A 27,491-nucleotide genomic window follows, 5' to 3' on the forward strand; every position below is an offset into this window, starting at 1 on the left:
AGAAAACTTTGAATTCTTCTCAGGCCCTGGAAGAGTTCTAGAGGGTAGGATGTTGGGTGTGAAACATAAAGGAGTTAAAACGTACAGAATGGACTTTACAGTTTGTTCCAATTTTTTGGCTTTTCTCCTCATAATGTCAGTGTCATCAAAGAATTCAAAGTTTTCTCTTCCCTGACGAAATGCTCCCATTTTTAAAAATTAATTTTTTAGAAAGTTTTTATTGTTGTTGTTGCCATACGGCATGTGTGCTCACTGGAGAGAGATGAAAGAGGAAGAAAGTGAAAAATTACCTTCCAGGGGAATGGCTACAATACAGTCTCTCCTCCATTCTTCTCTCAGGGTTTTTGGGCACACATGGACATGCATGCACAGCATATTTTTCAAGACTTTGGGTCTGTCACTTGAACCTCATAGTCAGCCATGTGGGGTCCAACTACCTGGGTTTTCTTAAGGGGAATGACATCTAGGTCAATGCTCCCCAACTTATGACTCTGATGGCTTTTGGACCCTGAGTGCATGTATGGAGCAGGGTCTACCTGACTTGAAAAATGATTCTTTGGCATCAGAATAAAGGTATATGTGTTTGGTTGGTCTTTGTAAGTTTTATTTTATTTTATTAATTAATTTATTTTTGCCAGAATTAGATAAGAGAAGGGATAGGAAAATCAGACTTTCCTATCTCTGATGTAGACTTGCCCTTACTACCCTGCATTTGCAGGTGTACATGTCGTGGCCATGGATTTTTTCTTTTTTGGTTTTTGTTTTTTTTCTTTTGAAAAGTTTCTTGCTATAGGGCATGTGTGCTCACCAGACAGACAGAGAGGGACAGAGAGACAGAAAGCAAGAAATCACCCCCCACGGGGGGTGGTCACACCGCAATCCCTTCTCCTCCATTCTCCTCTCGGGATCTTGGGCACACATGCACACACACCCCGTGTGAGTTTTAAGCCACCGGGTCTGGGACGCAAACCATGGTCATCTGAATGGGAATCTAGCAACATAGCCATTACGCTAACTAATGGTCCTGTGGACATGGATTTTTCAGCAGCAGTGCTATTGATGTTTTGAGTCAAATTGCTCGTTCTGTAGAGGCTGCCCTGTGCCCTGTAGGGCATTTAGTAGCTTCTCTGGCCTCTACCTAGTAGATTTAAGATCAACAGCCCACTCCAAGTTATGTCAGACAAAAATACCAAATGTCCCTCAGCAAGTAAAATTATCCTCTTTCCTCCCTCTGAGTCCTACCACTGCAAAGTCTAAGAACATACTTCTAAATCCATACTAAATCCCAAGCATTTTATAAAACTTTCTGCAAAATCAAATGATATTCTTTTGTCTGATTTTTATTGTACTGGTCGCCCCCCCCCCCCCCATATCTCCATGGGTATTTATTGGAATGTACAAAGGAATTGTATGAGGAATTACTTTTTTTGTTGTTGTACTTTTTTTATCCGTTTATTCATCTGCCAAATGATCATAGCACACATAATATATGCCATACTCTCTGCAGGTCCTTGAATGGCAAAGTAAGATGTGCTCTTTGCCAATTCTTATATTTTGGAACTTCTTCTAAGATTTATACAAAGGACCACATTTATCTTAAAATTTCTTATTGTTTTGGCTTTCTTAAGAAACATTTCTTCTGGTTTCTTTTTACATCTTGTCCAAATGTAGGACTTGTTAGTACCTTAAAAATGTTCATGTCATTTACAAATTTCTGAGGGAAGGGGCTAAAGTATGTGGCAGTCTTAGTCATATTTAATCATGGGAATTTATTTCTCTGAAGCATATCATGAGACAACTGGTTTAAGTTTTGGGAAGTATTCATCTACACATTTCTCTGTCATCTAAGAATGGATGACACTGATCTTTTTAAGTCAATGTCTTCAGTCCTGACATTTTACAGATCCCCAAACCCCAATATTAAATTCCTCTTGTATCTTCAGACTGAAGTCCCAGAAATACCTCAAACTTAATACTCTTTTCAAAACATTTCTGATTCCTAAAACAGAGTATAGTTTCTCTCTTTCTTCTGTAACTTTAACACCTGTCATAAGTGTAGGTTGTATAGGTTAGTCCTACATTCCACTTCTGTGTCCCCTGCTAGACCAATAGAACTCAGATGAAGGGTATAGACCTTTCTTTTCTCCTTTTTCAAAATTTGGAATAGAATAATGCTTAGAATATGTTTTCCTTAAAACTGAGTTTAAAGGACAAATACCCTGGAAAAAGGCAATACTATTGACACTTGTTAAGAAAAAAAAAATTTTAGAGGTTTTTGCCACAGGGCATGTGAACTAGCTGGAGAGAGAGACAGAGACAGTGAAGGGAAAATGAGAAATCACCCCGCAGGGGGCATTGCCGTGCTGCAGTCCCTTCTCCTCCAGTATCCTCTTGAGATCTGGGGCATGCACACATACGTGCTTGCCATGATTTTCAAGGCACTGTGTCCAGGACTCAAACCATGATTGGTCATGTGGGAGTCCAGTGATGTAACCACTATGCCATCTGCTGGTCCCAGGATAAAAATATTGACAGAGAACATGTGCACTCACTGGAGAAAGGGAGAGAGAGAGGAGAGAGGTAGCAAGAAAGCATCCCTCCTCCATTTCTCCATCCCATCAAGACCCGGGCACACATTAATATGTACCTGGCATGACCCCAAGCCGCTGAGCTGGGATTCAAACCTCAGACTATGTGGGATCTGGTTTCCAATGCTTAGCACTTAACCACTACACTACAGGGCTGGCCCAGAATGTTTTTTTTTTTTTTTTTTTTTTTTTTTCCCATAGTTTCTTTCTTCCACAAGAGAGAGTAAAAAGGAGGGAGAGAGAGAGAGAGAAAGACAGGCAGGCAGACACCATCAACAGGGTCTTCACACCATATTCCACCACATCCTGCAGCCAGTCTGCCATAATGAATATATGCCCACCCTCCTTGTAGAAGGAAGCCCAAGATATGATCCTGGGATGTTCTTACATGGATCCAGTTGTATTACAACTGTGCCACTGTCTGCCCTGTAGAAAATGGTTTTTAGCTTATTTCTCTACATACTTAAATCAGTGTTTGGGGATCGATTCACCAGGTCTAATAACCTAAGATGAGATGTTGGAGAGGAGTAATAGCAAGTTAGCATAGAGATGCAGGGTATTAGATTTATCAAAGACAACTGAAAGATTGTATAATTCTGGATGACGCTGGCAGTTTCTTTGAAAAAAATGTTGTGCCTTTTGTTTTTATTTTTGCTTTTTTCCAGTCTGAAGGTTGGCTTGTGTCCAGTGTGATGATTAAACATTTGTTTCTTAAAAAGGGAATTGATTCTTTTGTTCTGTGTTGCACAAATCAAGATTAAATCATGAGGGGATTTGGAAGGATATAGCAAACTTTCATCTGGTTCTGTGAGAACAATATGCTACTAGATAATCATTGCTTTGTAGTAGCTCAAGAAAGTAATAGTTTTTTTTTTTTAATTAAAACTCTACATAGCACCTCTGATTAAATCCAAGTCAGAATAACCATCACAACTACGTTTATTTGGAATCCACTGAATCTTCTTGCTATGGTTCTTTGCTGAGCCCAGAAATACCATTTTTTGTCTTTTCTTTTGAGATGGATATGTCATGACTGCATTTATCTTTGTGTTCAGGTACAGCAAGACAGAGATAGAGAAGACAATCTGCCGAGCACTAGGAAACAATATTAAACAAGCATCTTGAGGAAATTGCAAACTAGTTGCTACTTTATCAGGATTTTCAATTCCAGAACTTTTGTATTACTTTGATATTACTCATAAGAATTTCCATTTCTGAAAGTGTTAGTTTCCACGGAAATCAGGAAGCTCTTTTGCGCAATCTATAAGATGGCCATAGATGACAATCTGTTGATTGTAAAAATAAATAGGTTGACTTTCTTTTCTTAGCTATTGATGGTTTGTCAAAAAAAAAATGTGAAAGCTAGCTTTCTCTCTTATGAGTTTGTGTGAAATAACAAAAACAAAAGGAATCTCAGAGGATCAAACTTCATAGTGTAGTTATAACCATTCTATTTGATTTGATCTTTTCGTGTCTACAACAAGTATAGTTCCAAATTCAGATATTATAACCAACAAAATAGGTTATTCCTCTTTTGTTATATTGATTTAGATACTTCAGTTCACCAGGCACTATAGGAGACATAATTTGAGCAAACAGGTCTATTTTCACAACATAATGAAGTGCTCTGTAATGGAGTTATCCAGCCGCAGTAAGTGTGCATTGAAATATAAGTTGGTGATTACATATATTCAAGTGGACAGAACACAGACAATGATATATAGAGCAAACAGAGTGCCGCTGATGAAGGAGTGATAGCCTGATACATTCATTTCAGTATTCACTGTCCACATTGTGATGACAGAGCCAAATAATACAGGACTGATACTTTGCTTAAGTTATGAACATTGACATGTATGATCTATGTCACACACATTATTTAAATACATTTGTTAATATGGTCAAAAGTTATTTTTCTCCCCAAAGCAAATTTTGGACATTTTGGCAAAGTTTTAGGAAATTAATATATGTTAGTATATTAATGAAATTTATTTATATACGTAATGTGTGTTTTATATATATATGCATATATACACACAAAGTTTTCTACATTTGCTATTTCTGTAAATAGAATATTTAATATCAACTAACATTAATACTATTTTTAAATTAGTATTAAGCATCTACTATGTGCAGGAAGCTATACTAAAAACTATAAGATCATGACTGTGTTTATTGGGAATAAATATGGTGTACATAATATTTTTTTCCTTGGAGAGTTTGTGCATTAGAGTTAAAGAAATGGAAAAAAATAGAAATTAAGAATATAAAGAAATATGATTTAAGTGCCTGGTGGCGGCAGGGGTTGGGAAAATGGCAAGATCCCTGTGGCCTCCACAGAACATAGTTTAATTGCTTATGTTGGAGGGAGATTGCGGAAAAAGTAGTTACCACTTTCAAGAAGGGAAAGAAAACAAAATGGAGATAGAACCATGTGAAATATTTGTAGGCCAGGTATATTAGAACCCAGGTTAAGAAGAAGAGATTAAAAAAGGATGCCCAAATCAGAGACCTAAACTTTCAGTCACTAAACTTTTCTGAGTGAATGAACCATGACATTTGTGTTTCAGGAGATTATCATGAAAGTTACATAGAGACAGGATTCTAGGAAGACTGGGAAGCTATGGCTAATAAGTAAATAGAATTGGCTAATAAGTAATTAGAAAATTGAATAGTAGCAGTAAAGGAAAGGAAAGATGAATACAATAGCTATTGCCAAAGAAGAAAATCATCATTCTTTATTGTGTTGATGTTTTGTGTATATTCCATGTATTAATGTATGTCTTTTACTACAAAGAAAAGAGAATTCTTTAAAATTTTTTAGGATTATGGCTAAACACTCCTAAAAGCTGATTTTTATTTCTATGGCTAACTTAATTAACTAAATAATGATAGGAAAAAAATAGTAGTTATAGAGTGCTTGTAGTTCAGTACATATTTTGAAAGTGGGTGCTAGAACGTGGCTTTGCAACGTATGTGAATTTGGGCGATTTAATTCTCTTAACTGTGTGTTTCTTATCTGTATAATTCTGGTAAAATGTTCCTCATAGATTGACTATAAGGCTAAAATACTATATTTGAAATGTCCTGACACACATACAGTGTGTAATAATTATGCTGTAAATATTAAGTGTAATCAAGAGCTAGGTAAAAACTTAGAAAGCTCATAGCATTGTAGCTCATATCAAGTTCCTAGAGCACAGCATTAGGTTGTCAGGAATATCATGGCATGTTTTTGTGTTTTTCTATGCAAAATGTATCGTGACTTTCCCTATGATTGAATATACTTAATTTTTTTAGCTTCAGGAACTTTATAATCTTTTTATTTTCCTACCACCTTACAAGACACTTCCTTAAACCTCATCTGTTTGTTTTCCTTTTGTCTTTGACCTCTTTCTATTGGTGTGATCCAGGGGTCAGAACATGGATTTCTCCATGTCGCCCTTTGCTATGCAGCAATTCTATGTATTTTATAATTCAACATAACCCAGTCTTATGACTTTACATATCATCCAGGAGATTGGATATGGTGCATTAATAGAAAGTGATCCTCTGAGAGACAGACTCACCTGGGAAGGTTGCTGGTTCAAGTCCAAAGATCTCCCTAAATATGCTGGGTGAATGTGTGTGCCCATGCAATGGGATGGCTGATATTAGGGGTGGGCTGTGGCGTCCGAACCATGAGTGCTATAATTCTGTATCTCTACTTCTCTCTCACTCATGGAATAAATTTATTTAAAAAATATTACCTACCTGCACATAACTTCTGTGTTAGTTTTAAAGGTATACTCTCAAATTTTTAAATTTCTTCAATAGGTTGTGCTTCATTCCACTTCACTTGAGTATGAAATAGATACAGTGCTTTTTCTAAAGAATAGAATACAACAAAATGATGGAATGCTACTTTTTAGATTACCACTTCTATCTTGGGTTCTCTTTTTTCTTTTTCTCATCAGTTGCTCTGGGTGAAGTCCTGCCCTGAGAAGCTCCTGGAGAGGTTTATATCACTGAGGAACTGAAGCCTCCTGCCAGTAGCCACAAGTGAACTCAGAGGCAGATTCTCTAGCCTTGGTTAAGGCTTTAGGGAGCACAGCCTTAGTGATAACTTGATTAAAACTCATGAAAAAAAAGCCCTGTAAGTTAGACAACTGAGCTAAGCCATATCTGAATTTCTAAAATTCAGGAACTATATAAAATAATACATATTTTTGTTTCATTTGAAGATGCTAAATTTTTGGATAACTCATATATCTCTTGCGTTTCTATCTCCAGCCAGACCTCCCTCCTAAACTCCAGACTTGTGTATACAACTGCCAACCGGTAGCACTATTTAGATGTTTAATAAACATCCTGATTTCAGCATATTTTAAGTTAAGTTTATGTTCTTTATCTTCCACCCCCAAAAGATCCAGCATAACTTTCCCATGCTAGTTGTTAGAAATCACTAAATTACTAAGTCTTGGGGAAATCTCTGACATCTCTATTGTACACTCTGTCTCTGTTAGTCAGGAATTTCTTACGACTACTTACAACTGTATCTTGAATTGACCACTTTTTAGCTCACTCTGGTACAAGCCAATTTCATCTTTAGTCTTCCTAGATTATACAAGAACCCCTGCATTCTCCCAGATTCTATCCTTGTAGTCTCCTGTAACTGTATATTCTTAGTGCAGAAAGCAACGTTATCCTTTCAAAGCTTATCCTTATTATTTAAAAACTTTAATCTAATTTTAGTACTCAAGTATATGGCTAGTCTATGTTAGATTATATTTCTTGAATATAGTAATTATGAACTCTGGGCAGAACATTGAATATAGCTATTTGAAGGCACTGAAAGTCAGTGAAAAGTAGGGAGAATCCGAGAGAGATTTGATACTGGAAAAAAGGGAACCACACTGGATGGTATTTAAACAGAGGCCAATACTCAATGTGTGATGCAGAGCACACCCAATCAACAAACGATGAAAATTAGACAATAGTCAAGGATGTTCAAGCATTTATTGTCAGGACTTAATTTAAAAGATGGTCATAATGACAAAGCAGATGAGAAATCTCTGCAGAGAAATGGGAAGTATAAAAAAATAAGTTCTAGAAATGAAAAGTTTAGCTACTGAATTAAAGACTTCTGTGCATGGAATTAGTAGCAAATGAGAGTCAGCAAAGTAAAAAGTTGTGGTAGGCAGAATAATGGTCTCTCAAAGATGTCTACACCCTAATCTCTATAATGTGTGAATATGTTGTTGTACATGGAAAATTAAACTTCCAGGTGGAGTTATAGTTACAAACTTCAAAATTGAAGATTATCCTGTATTACCCAGGAGGGCCCAAGATAATCACATAGACTCTTAAAATGGAAGTGGATCAGATTTGAGAAAATGGAAGAAGACCGAGATTTGAACTGTCAGAGAGAGGTGACCCACTGTTGCTGATTTCAAAGTCAGAGAAAGGTTACCACATCGCCGAGGAATGCAGGTAGGCTGTACAAGCTCACTCTCAGCTGACAGCCAGCCTATTTCATATCCACAAGGACCAGACAGAATGATATCAACAACTTTCATAAGGATGAAGATAGATTCTCATCCAGACCCTAACACAGCCTTGCCAACCCTTTGCCTTTAGTCCAGTAAAAACTGTCAGACTTCTGACTAAAGGAAAATAAATTTGTGTGGATTTAAGCCTTTAAATTTAAGGTAACTTGTTATGACATCAATTGAAAACTAATACAGGTTAAGGCACTGGACTCTATCCTGGCCAACCACAGTTCGAGTCCTGGACCTGGAGGTTTGCTTTCTCACTTTCCCGCTTTCTCTCGTTGATTAAAAAAAAAAAAAATTAAAAGGGAAACTTACATAGAAAGGTCAGTAAGCTTCAAAATAGATGAAAATAGAAACTATTTTTAAAAGTTTTGGCCCAGGACCAGCAGTTAGCGTAATGGCTATGTTGCTGGACTTCCATGTAGTTGACCACGGTTTAAGTCCCAGACCCGGTGGCTTAATCTCACACCAGGCGTGTGTGCATGCATGCCTAGGATCCCTAGTGGAGAATGGAAGAGAAAAGATTGTGGCGTGGTCATCCCCCCTGCAGGGTGATTTCTCGCTTTGTGTCTCTCTGTCTCTCTGTCTGGCGAGTGCACACGCCCTATAGCAAAAACCTCTCAAAAAAAAAAAAAAGTTTTGGCCGAAATTTTCTGTTTGGTGAACAACATAAATTTACAGACTCAAGAAGTTCAGATAACTCTCACCAAGACAAATATAGAGTAAATCACACTTTAACACATCATAGTGAAACTTCTGATAAATGAAAGCTAAAGACAAAATAATCAAAGTGGCCAGAGAAATACAGTTACTATCCACAGGGAACAATTATACAAATGATGGCTGAATAATTATCAGAACATTGAAGGCATGGAGCCAACAGTCATTTTACGTTGTAAACAAATGAAGTTAAGGCAATTGCATAAATATAAGAAAAAAATGAACCTTAACTTCACTTCATATCCCATATAACAATAAATTTAAGATGGATTATAAACTTAAATTATAAGATTAAAACTATAAACCTCTTAGCAAAAAATAAAGTGAATATTTTTGTGAGCTGGACATATGTAAATTTTCTTAAACAACAAAAATACATTAAACATGAAAGAAAATCATAAATTAGACTTTATCAAAATTTGTTTAAAGTTCTATTTTTTTGCACCATTAAACAAAAAAATTCAAGTCATGAACTGAGAAAATATATTAATGTTTAATATTAATTAAAGCTATTATATCAAAAATATTTAAAGAATTCCTTCAAATTCATAATAAGAATATGAGAAACCCATTAAAGTAGATAAAAGAATTGAAGTGAAAGATCATACAAAATACAGGATGGCCAAAGAGAATATGAGAAGATACTGAGCATCTCAGGTCATCAGAAAAGTGTAAATTAAACCCACGACACCATAACACATACTTCAAACAGAACATTTTGTTCAAAACATAGCTAATGGTTAGTGTTGGCAAGGGTGTGGAGCAACTGGAATTCAGACCTTGTTAATGGCAGGGTATTGTGATACAACTACTTTGGAAAATATTTGTGTAGGTTTTTAACAAGTTAAACATAATGGCCATCCAGCAATTCTACCCCAATAGAAGTGAAAATGTGTCTGCCAAATGACATGTATGAGAGTGTTCACAATAGTTTCATTCCTAATCACCAAAAAAAATTTACTCAAATGTCTATAAATGAAATTATTATAAGTAGCAAATTATGTGTTACATGTACAATGGAAGATCACTAAGAAGTAAAACAGAATCAGCTACTGATAAAGTATAGATGACTCTTAGAAACATTATATTAAGTGAAGAAAGCTAGACCAAAAAGTACATGCTCTTTGATTATATTATTCTAATAAAGTTCATGAACAGGCAGAATAATCTATATTGAAATAAATCAGAAACATCATTGCTTTTGGAGATAGAGATTGATCAAGGAGTGAAAGAAGAAACTTTCTGGGTAATGAAAATCTTCAACAGCATATTTGGGAAAGCATGTGTATTTAAATTATAAAAACACACAAAATTGTACACTGCAACATGCATTTAACAAAATAAGATTTATATTAATTTAATCAACAACATGACAAAGCAAAAAAATCAACAGTCTAATTTTGTTAGAAATTATATAATGGCTCCCAATTCCACTCAGCTGAAAGCCAAGCTAAATAAACAACTGTTTTGACATTCTTCTCTGTTATATTTACTGGGGGGAGGGAGGGAAGCAAAACTAAACTAACAAATCTTTTCTATAATAATCTCTAAGAGAAAACTGTCCCCTCTAATTCTATGCATATATGGATTTGATACCAGTAAGAAGAAAAAAGAAAATAATTTTTCTCACTTTGAAAGCACAGTGTCATAAAATGGTCACTAACATATATTTTTCTTGGTGGAAAAGTAAAATCAGATCTTTGAACATGTGGTGTCTGGAGTTTAATGAGTTTTAATTTACATCTATCAGGCAAAAAGATGGATAATATCAAGTGATGTTTTTTCAAATATATTGTCATGAGGCACTTGGATTCAGGTCATTCTCTTTCAATTCTGCAAATTATTCCACCACATTTCATGTACTAAATAGTACTCTTAAATCTGTACTTCTCCCTCCCCCCTCTCCTTTCTTTCTTCCTTCTTCTCTCGTTGATTTTCCTCCTTTCCTTTCCTTTCCTTTCCTTTCCTATCCTATCCTATCCTATCCTATCCTATCCTTTCCCCTTCCTTCCTTCCTTCCTTCCTCCCTCCCTCCCTTCCTCTTTCCTTCCTTCCTTCCTTCCTTCCTTCCTTCCTTCCTTCCTTCCTTCCTTCCTCCCTCCCTCCCTCCCTCCCTTCCTCTTTCTTTCCTTCCTTCCTTTCTTCCTCCACCAAAAATTTATCAGGAAATGTAGTGCTGGGAGAGTTAGAAATGCGATTCCTACCAGTGAGGAATTTCAGACAAATGGACAAAACAGATATGTGGGAAAACAATTTTTCTATAATTTGATATTGGGAAAGTAAAATCCCATTGCAGTGGAAATGATGTGGAAGCCAGTAGGAATTAGTCGGGAAAGGAATGTTGCAAATAATGCACAGGATGGTCATTCCCCTTCCTGATGACAATGAATTATTGTGTCTAAAATGTCAACAGTATCAAGGATGAGAAGCCCTATTCTCATGTGACCAAGTTAGCTAGAATTTTCTGATTATTTTTCTACTAGATATGCCTCCCGTCTCTCGAAACAATTCTGTGTTTTATTCTGCTGGTAAGATTAAGATTTTACTTTTGAATATTTTGAGCCATCTTTTTTTTTTTATAATTAGGAGGTATTTAACTAGTAGCAGTGAAAAAACCACTAACACTCAAGATAGTTTCATACTATTAATAAAGACCTATATAAAGCCCTATTTATAAAGTCATAATAAATAAATTCACGTACTAGAGGGCAGTAAATGTTTAAGTGAGAAGGCTGTGACTAAGAAATCACACTTCTTGGGACCAGTAGTTGGCATAATGGCTATGTCGCTGGACTCCCATGTAGTCAACCACAGTTCAAGTCCCGGACCTGGTGGCTTAATCTCATGCCAGGCGCGTGTGCGTGTGTGCCCAAGATCCCAAAAGGAGAATGGAGGAGAAGGGATTATGGCATGGCCATCCCCCCTGGGGAGTGATTTCTCGCTTTTTGTCTGTCTTTCTGGTGAGCACACGTGCCCTATCGCAAAAACCTCTAAAAAAAAAAAAAAAGGAAATCACACTTCTTTATACATCCAGGGAAATGAGACTGGATCTTAAGTCTTTGATTCCAAGTCTAGTTCGTTTTCTGCCATTGTGGGTAAAATTCCAGGTGTTAATACATTTAGTACTGAAAAATAAAAAAGATTTAGGAGGACAGGTTATTCCTTATTTTAATCCAAATATTTTTAGTCTTTACAAGTGAAAAGAGATTGAAATGAACTAAAAATTAACAGCACAGTCTGTATTTTTTTACTGGCAAAGTTGTTTTATAGTAACTTTATAGGACATTGAAACAATTGAAAAAGTATAAATATGGGCCATAGATATGAATTATAACATGACTTTTGACAACAGTAATGTGGTTATATAATTATCTTGTTTTAGGAAATACACATTGTAGTATGCAGGGATAAAGGGCCAAGATCTTGTGACCTGCTCTAAATTAGGATAGAGAGACAGAATGAGAGAGAATGTTGAAGTAAATGTGGCAAATTGTTAACAGCATATACAACTAGGTAGGGGATATAAAGGACTTGTTTGTATTACTTTTGCGAATGTTTTGTCTAAATTTTCAAATGTCATAGCAATAATGAAGCTTAAATAAAGTAAAACCATTAAAGTCTACTAAATGCAAAGAAAGCATTGTGATAAATATTTGGATTCCAAAGATAAATGGTTTCTTTTTTAAAATTTTTTTGTTAGAGATTTTGCTATCAGGAGCGTGTACTTGCCAAAGAGACAGAGAAAGACAAAAAGTGAGAAATAACCCGTTGGGGAGGGTTGGTCATGCTGCAGTCCCTTCTCCTGAATTATCTTCTTGGGATTTTGGGCATGCACATACATGCACCCAGCTTGAGTTTTAAGCTACCGGGTCCAGGACTTGAACCATTGTTGACTACATGGGAGTCCAGTGATGTAATTATTATGCTATCTGCTGATCCCAAAGATTAATGGTTTCAACAAGTTGGAAACCCTGCACGGAAACTGCAAATTAAGCAGTAATTATTAAATGATGTTATAAATGTTATAAAATTATTGTAAATATTATTCATAATTATTCAACTATCTGGTTAAACACTTTAAAATGGATATTTTTATAGGCAGAAAATAGTCCAGTATTGATCATTTCATATGGTTCAAAACAATAGTAATGAGATGGAAGTCATAATAAATAAATTCACGTACTAGAGGGCAGTAAATGTTTAAGTGAGAAGGCTGTGACTAAGAAATCACACTTCTTGGGACCAGTAGTTGGCATAATGGCTATGTCGCTGGACTCCCATGTAGTCAACCACAGTTCAAGTCCCGGACCTGGTGGCTTAATCTCATGCCAGGCGCGTGTGCGTGTGTGCCCAAGATCCCAAAAGGAGAATGGAGGAGAAGGGATTATGGCATGGCCATCCCCCCTGGGGAGTGATTTCTCGCTTTTTGTCTGTCTTTCTGGTGAGCACACGTGCCCTATCGCAAAAACCTCTAAAAAAAAAAAAAAAGGAAATCACACTTCTTTATACATCCAGGGAAATGAGACTGGATCTTAAGTCTTTGATTCCAAGTCTAGTTCGTTTTCTGCCATTGTGGGTAAAATTCCAGGTGTTAATACATTTAGTACTGAAAAATAAAAAAGATTTAGGAGGACAGGTTATTCCTTATTTTAATCCAAATATTTTTAGTCTTTACAAGTGAAAAGAGATTGAAATGAACTAAAAATTAACAGCACAGTCTGTATTTTTTTACTGGCAAAGTTGTTTTATAGTAACTTTATAGGACATTGAAACAATTGAAAAAGTATAAATATGGGCCATAGATATGAATTATAACATGACTTTTGACAACAGTAATGTGGTTATATAATTATCTTGTTTTAGGAAATACACATTGTAGTATGCAGGGATAAAGGGCCAAGATCTTGTGACCTGCTCTAAATTAGGATAGAGAGACAGAATGAGAGAGAATGTTGAAGTAAATGTGGCAAATTGTTAACAGCATATACAACTAGGTAGGGGATATAAAGGACTTGTTTGTATTACTTTTGCGAATGTTTTGTCTAAATTTTCAAATGTCATAGCAATAATGAAGCTTAAATAAAGTAAAACCATTAAAGTCTACTAAATGCAAAGAAAGCATTGTGATAAATATTTGGATTCCAAAGATAAATGGTTTCTTTTTTAAAATTTTTTTGTTAGAGATTTTGCTATCAGGAGCGTGTACTTGCCAAAGAGACAGAGAAAGACAAAAAGTGAGAAATAACCCGTTGGGGAGGGTTGGTCATGCTGCAGTCCCTTCTCCTGAATTATCTTCTTGGGATTTTGGGCATGCACATACATGCACCCAGCTTGAGTTTTAAGCTACCGGGTCCAGGACTTGAACCATTGTTGACTACATGGGAGTCCAGTGATGTAATTATTATGCTATCTGCTGATCCCAAAGATTAATGGTTTCAACAAGTTGGAAACCCTGCACGGAAACTGCAAATTAAGCAGTAATTATTAAATGATGTTATAAATGTTATAAAATTATTGTAAATATTATTCATAATTATTCAACTATCTGGTTAAACACTTTAAAATGGATATTTTTATAGGCAGAAAATAGTCCAGTATTGATCATTTCATATGGTTCAAAACAATAGTAATGAGATGGGGAGAAACCTGAACTTTATCCTCCAGAGAAAAGGGGTTTTCCAGTAGACCATACTTTCAGCATGCTATAAAAAACCAAATTCTTGAAGGTTTTTTAGTGTTATGCTCCTGTGCTTAAATTAAGACATTTTCAGGATAGCCAGGGCCCTCATTTTCTGAGTACTATTTCGGGGGATGGGCACTAGGCACTGTTTGCATATTGCACAATACAAACAGCAGATCCATTGCATCTTACATTGGAAAAAATAATTTTACACCTGTACTATTGAACTTTCTTTTTTCCCCTAGAAATCTAACACTGAAATTCACAAATTATTTCTTCTCCAATTTCTTTACAGTGTCCTACTCTTCAAATCTCTTCAAATGTCTTCCTTTTTGATATTTGCTTTTGTTCACAATCCTCTGTGGCTTGCTTGTTGCCTTTCCATTGTTAGCTTATTCCCATAAAGAAGTTCACTATCCCCCTTTCCAGCCTTTCATGAAGATCTTCTTATCTCTTACTCTGCTTTCTCCTTTAATAATATTAAGTGATTACTTGTTCCACCTAAATTTAAATTTGCAGATCCATTCATTCATGTGAAGCAGCACTGATCCTAAGGAAGTGGAAACATGAAACAAATATAACATAGAAATGGTATCTCTGAATATTCTTTTTTCTGAAATGTTTCTGACTTTGTAGGTTGATATGATTCAAATTATATTTGAAATCCCTTTTTAATTTTATTTATATGCACATTGTTTTGACTAATATCTCTGTCTCAAGACAGTGTTCTATAAGAAGTGAGGGAGGCAGAAAAATCAGAAAATATACAGTAGACCCCCAAAGAGACAGGGTCTGGAACATGTATACAGGAAAGTGCTAAAGACACTTAATTGTATGGAAGAAGATCAGAAAGCATGCAAGGACTAGAACTCATTGTAACAATGGTTTTCATCCATAGTTGTGATTCTGATACTAGCTACAGCTTGGAGACATCCATGTACCTGTTACACAGAAAATGTGGCTGACTAATCTTCCCACATGCATTTTCATTTTTAACTTTGGTGTAAGTGTATAAATGTCATTTTTTAAAAACTAACTAAAGAACAAATATTATTGGGCAAAATTATGATTTTTATCTTCTTTAATTTCTGTATTTCTATTTTTAAGTTAAATTGCGAGGATTTTTTAGATCAAAAGTAGGGACAGTTTGAAGCTAGCCCATGGCATGATGAAGGCACTGGATTCCCACATGGCCAACTATGGTTTGAGTCCCCAACCCAACAACTTAAAAATCACGCCGGGTGTGTATGCGTGCATGTCCAAAATCTTAAGAGGAGAATATAGGAGAAGGGATGGCAGTGTTGCAAACTCCCCAAGGGATGAGTTTTCACTTTCCCTCTCTCTGTCTCTGAGGAGTATACGCACTTTATGGCAAAAACTTTTTAAAAAGGGCTAATTTGATGTCTTAGTAATTCAGAAATACTGTGCTCTCTCAGATTTTTACATGCAACACCTTGAGGTCTGACTGGACACTGTGTTTCAGCACTAAACCTTAATAACACTCTTGGTGGTAGAAGGGTTGTAGCTCTTTTATTGTTGCTGTTTGTTTGTTTATTTTTTTCCCTGATTAGGGTAGTCAATATAAATAGATATGGATATTTTATTGCAGGTTCCAAATTATAAGCTGGAAATGGTTTTTGTAAGACATGGTTTATTTATTTTCCTTTTTTCCCCCCTCTCTTCAAGATTGGGCACAGATAAACATTTGGAAAGAATAAACAGTGAAGAAAGAAGATAGCCATAAAATATATACATGCATGTGTATACACACACACACACACACACACACACACACACACGCTTTAAAAAAGTTCATAGAAAGTGAGTATTATGTGAAACTATGCATACATTTCCAAATTAATTTGCACCAGAATATACTTGTACTTTAGTTCCATTTTTCAACAAACTTTTTATAGTCCTTTCATGTACATGTGTGCACAATATATATATATATACCATATAGATATAGGTAATATAGAGATATTATATATTACACATAGTATATCTATATGTTATATGTACACATGGTTTTTTAAATAATTATTTAACTTATCTATTTATTTATTTTTATTTGACCAAAGAGGGGGAGAGAGAGAGAAAGAGCGAGAGAATGAGAGAATGAGAGAGCGAGAGGGAAAGTGAGAAACCAAGCCATCAGGTCCAGGACTCAATCACAGTCAGCCATGTGAGAGTCCAGCACCATATACATATAGTTTAAAAAGTGCCCTTTTGCATTCTATCAAAATTTATAGTAACCTTTGTTTAAGGTATTTAATTTGCTAAAAGTAACTGATTATGTGTTCAGTTTGAATGCATTATTTTTGTAATAATATTATCTGCATTTCATTCACCAAGAAAGGCACATTTTCATAAGTTATTTGCTTTAGCAGCATGACTCAAAATGCCATAGGAAGGGAAGAGAGTGTTCGGGACATGGCATAAAGAGATTTCAGCTGGCATGTTGTTTAAGCTACAGATTGAGATGACCAGACACACCAGATCATCCATACCAATTTCAAGTCAATTCACTTCAGCAGATTGTTTTTTCATGGTCTGAAAATTGTATGGTGTTGAACTAGACTCAACAAGGGATAAACAAAAAGATAGGCTTCTCCTAAATAACATAGTTTGGTCCCTGTTAGGACAGGCAATAAAACTTGTATGTTATAACTATTGTAAGAGGCAAAAAGTAAGATAGGGTCTACTAATGTCACTATACAATGCTACAGTGTGATGAGCCCATTTAAGAGATGTCACTTCTTTAGAGCCAATAGGGTCATTAAGTCTTCATAGAGGGAGTTATTTCTGAAAGAAAGAAAAAAAAAAAAACACTTGGTTTTGGAGGTTTTTCTCTTAGGGCTTGTGTACTCACTGGAGAGAGAGAGAGAGACAGTGCCACTGAAAGGGGAAGTGAGAAATCACCCTCCAGCAGGGATGGCCGTGCTGCAGTCGCTGCTCCTCCATTCTCCTCCTGGGACTTTTTGGGCATGCATGCACATGTGCCTGATGTGAGTTTCAAGTCATCAGATCTGGGTCTCCAACTGTGGTTGGCCATGTGGGAGTTCAGTAATGGACCTGCTACATCATCTGCTGGTCCAAAATAAATTAATTTTTAAAAATAGAGTAAATTGGAGTAAACATGGTGTGGTGGTTAGGATACTAGACTCCTAAGGGGTTGACTGCAGTTTGAGTCCTGGACCTGGCAGCTTGAGAATCATACCAGACATGAGTACATGCACGCCCAAAATCCTACAAGGAGATTGGATTGAAGCCATTCTCCAAGGGTGTGATTTCTCACTTTCTCTCTCACTGTCTCTCTCTGGTGAGCACACACACCTTATGTCAAAAACATTTTAAAAAAATAGTAAGATGGCATAGTATTTCAGAACAAGGAAAAATGTGTGACATGAATACTATCTTAATTTTAATGTGGAAGATTATAGTGCTTATGAAGGCTTTTGATAAAAATTAGAATAATGTTTTAGAAGGAAAATTCTGGCAGTGATATGGAAGATGAAATTCAAACGAACACCTCAGCAGATCACATAGGATTCTATGGGTATATTTTTTGTTAGTCAAATTTAACAAGGATTAAATATAATTATCTATAAAATCTGGACTCAGCTTATTTATTTATTTATTTATTTTGGAGAGGTTTTTGCTATAGGGCACATGCGCTCGCCAGAAAGACGGAGAGAAACAGAGACAGAAAGTGCGAAATCACCCCCCAGGGGGGATGGCCATGGCACAATCCCTTCTCCTCCATTCTCCTCTCAGGATCTTGGGCATGTACGCACACACGCCCATTGTGAGTTTAAGCCACTGGGTCCAGGACTCGAGCCACAGTCGACTACATGGGAGTCCAGCCACATAGCCGTTATGCCAACTGCTGTCCTCTCAACTTACTTATTTACCCTGATGTTTCTTCCTACACATTAAGACTATGAGTAAAATATCCAAAAATTATTTTATTTAAGAGGTGGTCACAGAGGTGGACATAGTAAAAAAATTGCTGGGAAGAAACAACTATGGGAAAGACATTTCAAGAGTAAACTAAGTAAGGGAATGGTAGGAGAAACACTTTGCAATTTTTCAATTCCGTTTTAGAGCCTAGCATAATTCTGACACCAAAACCAAAAAAGGACAATTAGATAGAAAATTACAGACCAATATTCCTAATGAACATAGATTTTAAAATTCTGAAAATAGAAGTAGTAAAATGGAACCCCCTTATAAATAGATGAAAAGTGACCAAATAAGGTTTATAGGAATGCCAGGATAGTTAGAGTTTTAGAATCAATGTAATTCAATTGTAAAGTGTAGTTGATATAATTCAATACCTGTTCATGACAAAACTCAGAGAACTACAAATCAAAGGGAACTTTCTTAATCTGACAAAGGATACCTACAGTTTAGAAGCTGTCATTACAGAATTTGAAGAGTATTTTCATGGAATGTTGGTGGGGGATGTATTGAAGCCCTTCTGAGAAAGAGTAAAGAGCTAGGAAACTCAACATAACCCACCCTCCTCTTTTTCAAATAAGACTTGATGATAATGGGAAAAGGAGAAAAGCAGGGATGATAAAGGAAAGCATTTTGGAAGGCTTTTATTTTTATTTTGAAAATGAGGGACCAGCTGATAGCATGACTGAATCCCACATAGCCAACTACACATTTCAAATCCTACACCCAGTGGCTTGAAAGACATGCTCACATGTGTGTGCATGTGCCCACAATCCTGAGAGGAGAATGGAGGAGAAGGGATTGCAACGTGGCCATCCCCACTCAGTGTCATTTTCTCACTTTCCCTCTCTCTGTCTCTGGCCAGTTTATATGCCTTATGGTAAATCTAAAGAAGGAGGAGAAGAAAATGGGAAAAAGTTAAATTATCCTTCATTCCCTCATTAGACTCTGTAGCTTTATTCCCTATGATTTGCACATTTTATATATCTGGATACTGGAAGAAAAGAGATGCATAAAGGATTAAATCTGAAGTCTAAATATAGGGACTATTTACAAACGTGTAGGAAAAGATAGGGAAACCAACCAAGGACACAGAGGTACTTATTAACTAGCAATATTGGAAAGCTGTTAGGATTCCTGGACCTGGAGTTGTTATTGGAAATGAGTGAAGAGTTGTAGGTATGAGAATTAGGCCACGAGACAGAATAAGTACCCTGAACTCTCTTCCCAACTTCCATTATCCTGCATGTGCCTACCATTGGCTACATTAGCAAGGCTGATTGGCAAGGAAGCCTGGGTAATGCAGTCTTTAGGCATCACTCTTCCATGTTACACAGAGGTGGGCAGAAAATGAATCCTGAGAGGTGAATGAAGAATAACCATCACACATATTCTCCTTTAACTGTAATGTCCTTACTTACATTTTTATGGCAAAATCCTGATTATTTTTCTATTTTTTTTTCCTCAAGAGGTTTTTGCTATAGGGCGTGTGTAATCGCCAGAAAGGCAGAGAGAGACAGAGAGACAGTAAGTGAGAAATCACCCCCTGAGTGGGGGTGGGGGGCCACAATCTCTTCTCCATTCACCTCTCAGGATCTTGCACAGGCATGCACACATGCCCGGCATGAGTTTAAGCCACCAGGTCCAGGACTCAAACTATGGTTGACTACATGGGAGTCTAGCAACATAGTCATTAAGCCAACTGCTGATGCCCATTTTTCTAGGTTTAATTCATGCATAACATTGTGTGTCATCTCATAGTGTTTCCTAATCAAAGATCATTGCTCTCTCTCTATTTGCATGCATATATCTGTAAGAAAGATGATTTATTGGGTACAAATATGTAACAGACACTGTAGTAGCCTGAATAGTTAACCTTATTTATTTATATAATCTGGCAAGCTAGATAGTATATCCATTTAACCATAGAGGAAACCTAGACTTAGCAAATTATGTAAGTTTTCCATACTGCATCTGCCTCTCTCTGTTTTCCTGGTGCTTTGTATACAGCTCAACTAGAATACTTACTGCATTGTATTTGTTGAAATTAGAACAGGAATAATATTCAGACAGGAAATGATGATCTCAGAGTGTCACTAGAAAAGCGTCTCATCACGGAGCCTTCACCAAGGTGTGAGCTCTGTTAAGACAAGGGGATTGATCAGATCTGGGATCTGACCTAGCAAAAAAGGGAATGACAGCAAAGCATGGAGTCAGAGTTTTGGTACATTAGACAGATCTGCTTCTGTTAAAAATGATTGTACTAGAACCAGCAGTTGACCTAATGGCTATGTTGCTGGACTCCCATGTAGTCAACCACGGTTCGAGTCCTGGACACGGTGGCTTAAACTCACACTGGGCGCGTGTGCGTGCGTGCCCAAGATCCCAAGAGGAGAATGGAGGAGAAGAGATTGCGGCGTGGCCATCCCCCCTGGGGAGTGATTTCTCGCTTTCTATCTCTCTGTCTGTCTGGTGAGCGCACGCGCCCTATAGCAAAAACCTCTCCCCCCCCCCCCCCCAAAAAAAAAAAAAGTTTGTACTCAAAGTAGTTCAAATCCTACTTAGGGCACTTCAAGTAGAAGATAAAGTAATAGCTACTCTCGCTAGAAAGTTCAAAATAATCCTTGCTTCAAAAAAGATAAATGTAAGGGCTTGGGACCAGCAGTTAGCATAATGGCTATGTCACTGGACTCCCATGTACTTGACCACGGTTTGAGTCCCGGACTCGGTGACTTAAACTCATGCCCTGTGTGTGTAAGTGCATGCCCAAGATCCCGAGAGGATAATAGAGGAGAAGGGTTTGTGGCATGGTCATCCCCCCTGGGGGATGATTTCTCACTTTCTGTCTGTCTCTCTCTGTCTTTCTGGTGAGCACACACGTCCTATAGCAAAAAAAAAAAAAAAAAAAAAAAAAAAAAACCTCAAAAAAAAAAAACAACTCTCAAAAAAGAAAAGATAATTTATAAGGGCTCAAGAGTTCATAAATGATCTCTGGGACTACTTCTATCTCTTGACTACTTGTTTCAGCTTTTTCTTATCTACTGTCTCAGTTTTCTCCTCTGACAAGCTATCTGTATTGCCAACGAGAATCTTAGGTTTACATGGCCCTCTCTTAGCACACTGAGTTGAAAGAAAATTTTTTTTCTAATATTCATTTATCAATTGAGAGAACATCTCTGTTTGGTCCTGCTTGTTTATTAAACACTCACTCCAGGGTCAATTACTATGACAGGAAAATTGGTCACAATTGTTTATTATCTTGAGTTACATATCCATCACTGAGGATATGAGTAGTAGTAACTAAAGGATGTTAGAAAAGGAAGGAATTTAATGAAAAATGTCCTAACATAGCTATTGCAATTCTTACAAAATCTCTCTACTAAGTCTGTTTTCTAATTAAATTATTCCTCTTTCAAGTAATTTTTTTGTTTTCTTTCTTTTTTTTTTTAGTTTGTTTGTACTCTATTTTCTTCATCAAGCTTCTCAGGAAATAATTAGTCTGAGTCTAATCATCACAAGTAGAACTACAGAATTTTCACCTTTATGAAAAATCTTTCTCATTCTGGTGAAGTCATGCTTATCTGAGAAATTACCAAATTTTCACATTAATTGTATAACTTAATCTATAAGAAAGAAATGAGTTTGAGATTATAGAAAAAGTAAGTGCCAGGGAGATCAGTGGAAAAACTAATATAAATGTATGGAAGGTCAAAAAAATTTATAGTTTATTAGAGACTGCTAAGATGTATCTCAATTTTCCAGATGCACTGTGATACCATTAACTGAGAACAGGAATATCAGAGGGAGAACAATTTTGTGATGAGCTCTCCCACAAATCTGTGGTACTCAATTTAAGTGAGAGTGGATACATAGGGTCTATGTTCCTGATGACAATCTTGGAATCTTTGTGTAACATGAAGTGTTCTGAAAACATGACAGGCATTAGAATCACTTAGACGTCGTGTGAAAACAGATTTTCAGGTCTGACTCTAGAGTTTCTGTTCAGTAGAAATGCAATCTGGAGAACATGCATTTCTTTCCTCTCTCCCCACCCCTGCTCCACAATACCTTTCCACTTTATTAAGGTTGGCCAACATCATATTCATGTATTTATTTGTTTTAATTTTTGTAAAAAAATGTTCTTATTATAACTTAAAAAATTTGATATAGGACAGATGAGAGAGAGAGAGAGAGAGAGAGAAAGCAAGCAAGCTACTAGGTCCAGGACTGGAACTGCAGTTAGCTATATAGGAGCTGAGAGCTTTAACCACTACACCACCTGCCAACCCTGGTACTCATGTACTTAAACATTTATTACAAATTTTCAGTGATGTTTAGCTTCTGAATTATTTTTTCTATAATTTAGTTTAGGCACATTGGTTTTTATTTCATAGAAAATACTTATCTTTAGGACACAGGAACAAGAGGATACACATTTTGTCTTACTTGTTTTGCAAGTAAATTGTGTTTTTATTGCTCACATATTTTTTCCTATTTTTAATGTTTAATCACTGTACATGTTTACAGCATATGAAATGAATTTTCCTAACATTAATATGTTATATATTAGTCCAGCCAAAGATATTATCATGCATATTATCAACAGATAATTTTACATTTTTGTGTCCATTAAATGTTTTTTTTTCTTCTTTATTTCTTCCTTTCTGCCTTCCATTGCCCACCCTCTTAGTATCCAAAGTTGCTTTCCATGCTTTTCTATCTCCCAGTCTTTTAGTTTCTGCCATAGAGTTCAGTTATTTGGTATGTACGAAGTGGGGAAATACCATGCCTGCCTTTCATAGTCTGGTTTGCATTGTAACACACATTGCTAACAATTTCCCAGTTTAGGCTAACACTACTGTTATGGAGACTGCACTGAAAAACACCAATGTAGACAATTTTATTGTTTTGGGTTTCTGTCTGACTTGTGTTTTTCTTGCAACAGTAGCTTTTCTAAACTCCCAACTTCTTTTGGGAAATTGTTACTCTGATTTCAACCATTCTATTCTTGTTTGTCTGTACTTATGCATCCATGTGTGATCACACATGGAGGAAGCCATCTGTGTAGGAGAAAATGGGGCCACAACAGAGAGACAAGTTAAAAACAAAGAAGGAAAAGAAAAGAGAGAAGAAAACAAAAACAAGAAAAAGAAGGACATGATCATCTTTGAATCATGTCATACCTGAAACTGATCACAGAACTTTCTTTCTCTGTTATATGGGTAATAAATTCCCTTCCCATTTTAAGTGGCTAGGTTATGTTCCTATTACTTTCCAAGGGGGAAGAAATATGTCTTTCTTTGATTGGTTTAGAAGACTTTTAGAAATCCTGTTTTCTACATTTTATAGCTGGATTGGTAATGCTAGTTGATAGATGTGCCTTTCTTTAAAAAATCTCATGCAGATCACATATTCCTAAACCAAGATAAACCAATATATATATATGTATGTGTGTGTATATATATATATATATATATATAACTATATTTCTATATTACTTGAATTTTACCTTCATGTTTTAATTTGTGTTCCTGTTGCTACAGCTTTTGATAGTGATCTTGGCTGAGTTTAAGACATTCCATTGATCTGGTTATTCAAATGTAAACCCCTATCTAGTTAGAAACATAGATGTTGGGAGAATTAACCATGGCATATGTGCTGGCATGGGTAAAGTTTACTAGTTCTGCTCTGATGGTGGTGTTATTGTTATTGATTTAGAGGGAGACTCTCTGGCCTCTGTCTTGTAGTATTTTCCAAGCAGCACTGATTAACATGTGCAGCTGCTCTTCTATATTTTCTTGTAGTACAATAAAATTAATGGGAAGGAGACCACCTGAGGCACATTAATTAATAGTTAAGAGAAAAATTTTAACCTATTTGCCCTCTCCATTTCTCCAACTGGATAGATAATAGGTTCCCATTAATAAAACTTAGTGCACTGCAATGCCATATGTAATGTGAATTACCTTCCTGTTGGGAGCCCAGAAAACTGTAATATGCCAAACTCCAGAGTAGCACCATGTTTCATTCTTGTTTTTCGTTGATTTCTCTCTCTAGTATGGCTTTTGGCATTGGAGGGACTTTAAGAACAAAGATTTTAAGGAAAATAATTTCAAATTAATAATGGCCTGAAAACATTTCCCCAGTCCTTATATTACTGACTGTGTAATATTGTTCATCTTCTTCTTTACTGTTTATGGTTTCCCCTGTGTCTTAGTGAAGAACGAAGATGAATGACCAATATTTATCTTGTTCAGATAGAACGCTCCTAAACCTTAGGAAAAAAGTGCAATTTTACGTTTTGATGAAGCCTACTATGCAGTGACAAGCAGGACCTTAATAACCTATGGCTACTGGATGCAGATAATGAATTATATTTCATTTATTCTCAAGACATTTTAAACAGAAGCTTTGGAAGGAGGGGTTATTTTGTATCTGCAGTGGAAAAAAAAAATCAAGAGTTAGGCATAAACCCTGCTGCTGTTATTCCCTGGTTACTTTATTAAATTACAGATGCGCAAAGATCTCCCAGGCCTATTTAATTTGTGCCGTTGGCTTCTCTTTAGGAGTAAGGACTGAGAATGCACATTTCCATGATGCAGCACAAACAGGAACCTTATTTCATTTGTTAGTCGAGTAGAACTTGAACAGAGTTTTTTTTTTTTTTTTGAAATATAAAACAGAGTCTCCCACTGAGTTAACCTCATTTTCTAGGATTGTAGCGTTACCCTCACCATATGTCCCATTGCATTATTACAAAGACATCCAACAGCTGAGGTTATTTTTGTTTCTAGTAAATAGATGCTAGTTGTATTTTTAAAATTATCTGTAAGCGAGCTAAGTTTCTGTATAAAGGAATTATCAGTACTAATATCAAATAACTTTTGATTATCCGAGTCCACACAGAAGAAATGGCAAGTATAAAAGAGAAGGATGTAGGGGGATGAATGAGGGCTGGAAAAAAGAGAATTGGAAACAGAATGCAAATTGAAGGCTAAGAAGTTTGGAATTAATTCCAGTACTGTGGAGGACCCCTCATAGTAGTTGGCCTGGGTCTTTGAGAATCATTGCAAATTCAAACGAAAGCCATCTGTGAGGCTTCTTTGAGAACTTTGAATGCCAGCACCATCACCAGGCTTCACTCCTGATGTGAGAAGGGGAGCTGCCTCCCTTTCAGTCAAAAGATGATTTCATTTCAAGTATAGCTTCCATTCAAATAGTCTCTCCATCTACTCGTCTGACACATGCAGAAATTGCTGCTTTAAGCCAACTTTCTTATACATCAAGGTCTCACAACTTTTCTCATAAATCTAGTGTACTAAAGTGATGTAACCTGCATTTTCAACATTGTAACCATGCAAAGTAGATGTGATGAAATGTGTGAGCCCAGGGATTGAGAGCAGGGCTTGTAGAGTCAGAATGCCTTGATTCAGTTCCATGCTCTGATAATTACTTGCTGAGCGACCTAGAGAAAGTTACTGAACCACTCTTAGTCTTTATAAAATAAGGAAAATATATTGGCCTTAAGGTTATTTCAAGGAATCAGTGAGTTAATCCCTAAATTACTTATACCTGTGAATAACACACAATAATGTCTCAGAATGTCTGAAGTATTTCTACAGGTTTTGAGTGAATTACCGTCTTAACGTCATGATATGGAAAAAGCAAGGTCTTCGTAGTCAAGCTAATGTGGTTTCAAGTCCTAGTTCTGCTGCTACCAGCCATGCAAATCTGGGCCTCTCTGGGCCCATCTTTACGTCAAAGAGTTGCTCATAGGCAGTTTTACCTGCAAGTAATAGAACACCCAACTTCATATAGCTTAACAAATAAGGCAGGATATTATCTTGTGTCATGAGTCCAGGGGGCTGGAAAGTACAGTGTGTCATTCTTTGAGTCTTTTGTCCAACCTTTCTTTCCTTGTCATCTTTTTAACTTGGTCTGGCTCCTCTGATAGTCCCCAGTTGGATGCTGGAGTAACATGGGCAAAGCTCCTCTTTTTCTGTCTAAATAGAGAAAGAGATTCTTAGTCAGTCATGAAATACAAATTCTTTCATTTACCTTTATTTCTTTCAAATAATTATTTAATTTTATATATTATTACTTTCCAATTTGCTACAGAGTGTACATGCTCACCAGAGGGAGACAGAGAGGGAGAAGAAAAGTGAGAAATCAAATCTCCAGGTCTGGGATTCGAACTGCAGTTGGCCATGTGGGAGTCCTGTGCCTTAACTGCCATGTCATCTGCTGGCCCCTTTACTTTGTATATCATATTAGGACACAAAATTGCCCTGAGATCAATAACAATAGCCAGAAAAACACTGAAACTGACTAGCAAAGATTAATTGGAATCTTCTTTTGGGGGAGAAGAGTTAGTGGTAACCTGAATAAAATCAGATTTTATACGGAAGGAAGAAGGGGAAAACGGATATTGCATAGGTAGCCAGGTATGTCCATCATCATTTGTTTTGAGTATTAAATGAGATAATGTTGTAATATGTAGCAAGACACCCAGCTGCTGCACCAAAATGCTAATTTCTCTTTGTTGCAACTTTCTTGGTCATAAATATTTATTAAATTAAACTGAAGATTTATCTGGCACTGATGATAATTAGTTGAAAAAATAAGGGAGGGGAGCTGGAGGGAGAGACTTAAGATGAGTTAGAACAAATTAAGAGGGTGTTATAATAGTTCAGATCAGAAGTAATAAACCCCTGAACCATGATGGTAACAATTAAACTGGAAGACAGTGATGGATGTGACAATATTATGAGCAAGAATTTATAGGTCTGGTGACTGATGAGTGGTAGGAGGTGGTAGGAGGTGGTAGGAGAGGAAGTTACTCCAAGATTGGAATCTGGTTGCCAGGGAGAACACCAATATCTTTAACAGAGTTAAGAAGACTTGGTGTGGAAAGTGTTATGTCTTTGGTTTTTTTGATGTTTTGAATTCAGATCTCTCATAGAATATCTAAGTAGATCATTTGTAAGATTCTTAATTTAGACCCTT

Source organism: Tupaia chinensis, unplaced genomic scaffold, assembly GCF_000334495.1.
Source record: "Tupaia chinensis unplaced genomic scaffold, TupChi_1.0 Scaffold000527_1, whole genome shotgun sequence".
NCBI lineage: Eukaryota > Metazoa > Chordata > Mammalia > Scandentia > Tupaiidae > Tupaia > Tupaia belangeri.